The following is a 6,106-nucleotide window of genomic DNA, read 5'->3' as shown; positions in this document are numbered from 1 at the left end:
GTAAAGTTCTGTGTCAGTTGTGTATATAACTTAGTAAACGCTGTCCAGGTGTAGAGTTTTCATCTGAACTACAAGCAGTAGTTTTCTGGATTTCTAATGCATTTCTTCCTCCCCCATCCTTTTCCTTATTATGTATTTTTGGCAGTCAGTACAAATGGGAGCCAGATGACCAACTTGAAAGTTTACAAAGTAGCTTTTTTGAGTCTTTAAAAAGTATGTAGCAATAAAATCTATTGGGAGTATATTCAGATTTACATTTCTCTTTCATTTTCATACTTCTTTTTTTCTTTTTTCTAGATAGCACTGTCAGCTAGAATAATGTTGGGGATAAACAGTGGACCTATTTGGTTAAGTTTTCTTGTGAGTGCTGCCTTGTTTAGAAACCAGATGTCTGTAGTAAATCTGCAAATTGGAGGGTGGCTACAGCCATTTGCTCTCTAAACTTTTTTCCAGTTTATAATCAGTTGCCACTTTCTGAACTCATTAGGATTTTATAAAAATGTTTTTAGTTTAGTTTGTATGCAAATTAAACAATGTCACAATTTGGACTTGGAGCTTGCTCTAGGATAATGATTTTGCCGTTTGTATATAACTGAAATGTAAAGGGAAGAGGCTCAATAATAATGGAAATTGGACTCTGAATTACATTGGTTGCTGTTCTGCTGGAACAATAAGAACAACCAAAGTTTTGAAGTGGCTAGGTTGTTAAGGTGTTTTCTACTGCAGTACATAGGAACTTTCAGTCAGGAGTACTGTGTGTGATTGAAGGGGTGGATTTGCTGAGGAAAGGGACAAAAAAGTTGCAGTGTCAATACCATCTTACCATCCCTCATGGTTTCATGCATGTTTCAGAAGTCCTGACAGCAGCTCTGCTTTGTACCTACCTCTTTCCAGCTGCCGCCCCACCCCCCAAACATCCAGGTTAAGATTTCATTTGGCTCTGGGGCATCCATGTTTTTCCAATGCTTGAATGTAATCAAAGGATAAATGTTCTAAGGGAAAAGTATTAAGTATTGAAGCTGAAAGCATGATATAAAATATTAAATACATTTGTTATATTCTTATGAGAATTTATTTTGTAGGCACTGAAATCCTAGATTTCACAGCTATGTACATGGAACATCTTGGGAATAGCTTGTTTTTTTCCGTATATATGGCAATTTTTAAAAATGAGGGAAAATTACTAGATAAATGAGGCCTTGAAAATTTAGGAAGTCTTCATGCAAGAAGGCTCTTGCTTGTTTTGATCTGCAAGAGGAGAAGAGGCTTTGTCAAGCTAGAAGACTTTAGTAACAGCTTCTGCAGAAAACATTGTCAAAAGTCTGTGTTCATCAGGGTCACGATTTCAGTGGTATGCTTACCACAGAAATGTCTAATGTGTGTTCTCACTGTTGTTATCCAAGCACTTATAAGAAACTCATGAACACTTACAAATACATTTGAGGAGTGATATGTTAAGTAATTACTTTGGCATGATGTCACCAAGGTTTACCTTACAGTATAGTTTTACTGTCACTTTAAACTGTCAGTGCCAAATAAAGTAGTAGTCCTGTCCTGTATTTCGTCTGCTTGTCATCCCTTGTGCCAGGAAGAAGAAAAAGTATCAACAAATAATTTCGGATAAAAATTGTTTTTATCTGAACATATAACAGATGCACATATTGGCACAAGGGAGGGGATGGTACAAGTGACTGCAAACAAGGAAGGGATAGTATTGCTTTTTTCAGCAACAATGCTGCTTTATTCTTGCTCAAAATGACTTGAAATAACCACAATATCCAAATCATCTGAAATGAAAATGTGGTTCATATGCATTGGCAATAGGGAAGCTGACAGGAAGTATTCACTCTGGCAAGCAGAGTGTGCTTTCTAGGTATTGTTAGTGCTTAGAAGTTTGATGTATAGGTATCCAGTTACAAGGATCGATGTACTTAGTTGTTTCTTTTCTGAATACCTAAACAAGCTCTGTTGTTAACTAATTGAGCTCCAGGTTTTGAAGAAAGCCTTGATAATGTGTTCATAGTATGCTTTCTGATTTGTCAGGTGTGCCTTTTTTTTTTAACCCATGATATCTCATTTTCGCTGACTGATTTCCCCACAAAATACTTTCACCCGAAACGTTAGGCATTTAAAATGGTTATTTTACTAATTGTCCTGAAACTGAATCCTGGCTTAAATTTGAATGGTAGTAATTTCCCTACAATTTTGTAAGGATATGAAATGTAGCTGAAAGTATAAATGAAGTATAACACTTATTTACTTCTGGCAGAGGGAATCCAAGTCGGTCTAACAAGGGACACTTGCTCTCTGGATTCTGCTTTCGGAAAAACTTAGCTTTAGGGGAAAAGGGTTGCTTGCATACAGAGTAAATGTAAAAATTGTTCCCCAGTGTTGCCTTCTATCAGGTTAGACAATGAAGAATAAAAGGCTTTTAGAAGAGAAAAAGAGAGAAGTTGAATGGGTATGGATGGCAGATGTAGGAAAGGTATGGGAGAACAAGACAAAAATGAAGGTAACTAACTATCCAAACTATATGTGTTGCTGATTAAATCTTCTTCAGCATCTAGGAAGAAATCTAGTGTTTAGAACTGTTTATATGTCAAGAGCAGGTAAAGCAAAAAATCAAGCTGAAAATATCCTAGAGGAACTGAGGAAAAGTCTTGTTTTGCAGGCAGACAATCGGGTTTTGTGAATTATTTGAACTGGCTGATGTCCAGCTCAGTCTATTTATCTTGTACTTGAAGTGGCCTCATACATTCTGCCCTGCTCAGAGCTTCAGTATGACTAGTTCATTTCTGTTCTCACCTTTGTACTAACACTTCAAAAGACAGGTCAAAAAAGAAACCAAAGTTTTCCTTAAAAACTAATCATGCAGGTGCAGACTGCGAAAGCTGCCACGAGCAGTTCTTATCCATTGTTTGTTGCCAGAGAAAATGAGACCAATTTAAATGGGAGGGCAATTCTCTTTATTTTCTGTGGGTTTCAGCAAAAACCAGTTCTCATAGGTGTGCTAGCATGTTAATTACCTTTTTACCATGTTAGTATTTAGCACTTTTTACTTAATCCTCAGTAGCTTAGTACAAAATGATAGGAGAGCACTTTTCTGTACTACTCGTACCATTGCTTTGAAATGCTGTAAAGTGTTTTACAATGGTACTGAGGGCTGGTTGCTGATAATGCTCCGTGTGAGGCACTTATGTTTTGTTCCTGGTAAACCCCTGCAAGACACTGAAGAACTGATGGACCTAAAAAGAGGCAGATTACCAGATTGGGGGGGGGGGGGTAGCCTTTCCTCTCTGTAAAGTTGGTTGGAAATTACTTCCCCAGGGTGCTGTAGGAATTATGTGGATGCAGGGACTGGTACTGCCATTATAAAGACTTGTGATTGTGTAATGGGAGTCAGAACACTAGGAAGAGGAAGAAAAATGGGGGGGGGGCCCTTATCTCTGGGGTGCATGGGTTAAGAGGGCTATGAGGCAGCACTAGGGAGAGTGCTGTAAGGTTGCTGTCAAGATATTCCTTATGAACTAAACAAAAGCTGAGATTTTAAAAAAATTTTAAATACTCAGGTTTGTTCTATATTTAGGCAAAGAAAGTGTATTTTTGCAGCTGCTTAAAGACCTTGGCTTTCATCTTGTATCATAGTCTCTAAAGGACAATATTGGCAAGTTCTGTAGTTTCTGGGTTTTATTGTTTTTAAGTGTTCTTGGAAGAAAGAAGTATGGATTGTTGCTTAGCTTACTTATGCCTGATGAACATTGGGAATCACTTATACAGAATGTTCGTTAGTGTCTTCTCTTGGCTAGAAATATGTCTGTGACAGAACGAGATGGGGACAAATAAGGAAAGCTTTTAATGACTTCTGGGCATTTATAGACCCAGACACAATGCTGAGTTTTCTTTTGTATGTGATTTTTTTGCTCCATGTGGAAGGTAACATGTTCAATATTCCTTAGCGTATCTTTTGTATGAAGTGTAATTAAACACTTTAAAATGTTGACCAGCTGCTTTGGATTGGAATAATTATAATAGAAAAGGTTTTACAAAGTAAAAGGTAGCTATTGAACCAGCTTGATAACATGTTCAAAATAAACTGCAAGCAGTGAAACATTGATTTACTGTTAAAGAGAGCAAAGGCATGAAGTGATGTTAAAACTGAACTCAGTGTTTGCCTTTTAGTTTCATCTTTTTTTAACCTATAACTTGAGTATTCTGGATTGTTCTCTACATTATTTTCTACTTCTAAAATGCAGGCCTTTTATTCTTGACTGATTGTGTGGCCTGATTAATTTTACCTTCTAAAATTATTTTTGTCTCTTTGACAGTACAGCTGCATGTTTTGACTGCTGCATCTATGTGTGATATGGAACCTCTGACTCCTGCATCTCCTTCTGCTTTTTGTTGAGATCCTGATACAGGGGTGTGAAATTATTTTTAAGGCAGTTTAATGTCTGTGCTTATGCTGGGGCTGCATTCATTCTGGGAGCAAAAAGCCAGAGTACCCAAAGGGGAGGAAGCAGTCTCCTGGTTTGTTCTTGAGCAATGCACAGAAATAGGACTGAAGGTGATACTGTAGAAGAGTTGTTGTGTAATATTAAGCAAAGTATATTCCAATTCAGCATCCTTGAGGGATGGAGGAGGGTTGGGAGGTGGTATTAAATGTAAAATAAATGCTCATCATGTCTTACAGAGACAACTTAGAACATTCCTAAAGATTCAAAATGACCAAAAAAGTAACGGAGATGAAATAGTTATATGTAAACACCTCGAGTATTTTTATGAAAAGTTGCAATTATTTCCAAGGCTCAGTGAATTAGATTAAGTTTAGGTCACTGTTAGGTCCACCAGCTGCATAATAGAGACAGCTGCAAAATGACCTTGTGATTGTATGAACATCCTTCCATATGTTTCTGATTTATAATCAGAATTTTTTAAAGCTGAAGACATTACCTTTATTCCTTGCATTTCTGGAAAAGAAAGAGACTCCTCATATCAGTTACTGTTATAAATGGATGAAGCACATTTTAAAAATCATGCAGAATAGTAAACAGAAATCAAACTACAGTTAAAAATACAAATGGTAACTAGAGGAATAGTACTGTCTGCTATTTACCCAGACTTCTCTGTTGAACATAGGTTCTCTTGAACTTTGCCTATATATCATCAGTTATATCCTGAATCAAAAATCAACCTACTTCAATTTATTAAAATTTCTTAGAATTCCTTCCTGAACTGACATTACTTCTTTATAAAAATATTGTCATTTGTTGAGAGTCATTAGTATGTCTACAGGGACACTAGAGTCAGGGCTCCAAGACTTATTGGCCTTATATGTATCTTACTTCTATGTTCCTGTCATCTGTTCCTTATGTTATTCATAGCATCTACTTTACTCTCTGTGTTTATGGCTAATCTTCATATTTATCTATTTTTTTTCCTTGTGTTGTACTTTATAATAGGGGAAGGTTGATTTATTTTTTTCTCTGTAGATGATGAATTTATGCAATGAATTACAAGATTAAGGTATTATTTATTTTCTTTTTAAATTAGGTTGTTAGAAATGTAAATTTGGGGCAAAATAATTTATAATATTATGTGATAGATGTGTGTATTTGTGGAGTTCCATAACTTCCAATAGTGTATACACAATTTGGTTTACAGCTGAAAAGTTCATACTCTTGCAGTAGTTTTGGACAATGATTGCGAAATCTCTTTCAGTGTATAGTTTTTTTGTCAAAATAGTTTGTTTTCCTTTCACATTTTTCAGGTAGGAAATTCCTATGTTTATTGCTTGCAATGATCAAGTTGGGAAATGAAGGAAATTGATTCATATTGTAACAGTGGAATGTGAATATGTTCAAAGAAGTCAGAAAACTTGAAATGTAAACCATCTGTTTTCTATATAGGAGTTTCTTTCCTAATCCATGTAACTTTTACTATCAGAATACTGAAGTAAAAATCTCAAAGTAAGCCTTAAAAGTATTAAATACCATCAACAACAAAAAATGGAAAAAAGGCAAAATACATTCCCACTGTTTTGAGGTTAAAGAAACGTAGACAGTTGGATTAAACTACTGTTATTTCTCTTTCTTTATTTTGATTTTTA

The 6,106-nt window shown here is 35.7% G+C and overlaps 1 protein-coding gene across 3 annotated transcripts in view; it reads left to right on the top strand.

Annotated features, from left to right (window-relative positions):
* CENPP (centromere protein P) overlaps nucleotides 1-6,106 on the top strand; it is a 165,706-nt gene that overhangs the window by 33,920 nt on the left and 125,680 nt on the right. The gene's annotated exons all lie outside the window — the stretch shown is intronic.

This window comes from Harpia harpyja, chromosome Z (genome assembly GCF_026419915.1).
Source record: "Harpia harpyja isolate bHarHar1 chromosome Z, bHarHar1 primary haplotype, whole genome shotgun sequence".
In the NCBI taxonomy this organism is placed as follows: domain Eukaryota; kingdom Metazoa; phylum Chordata; class Aves; order Accipitriformes; family Accipitridae; genus Harpia; species Harpia harpyja.
This window is presented reverse-complemented; position numbering and strand designations above follow the sequence as displayed.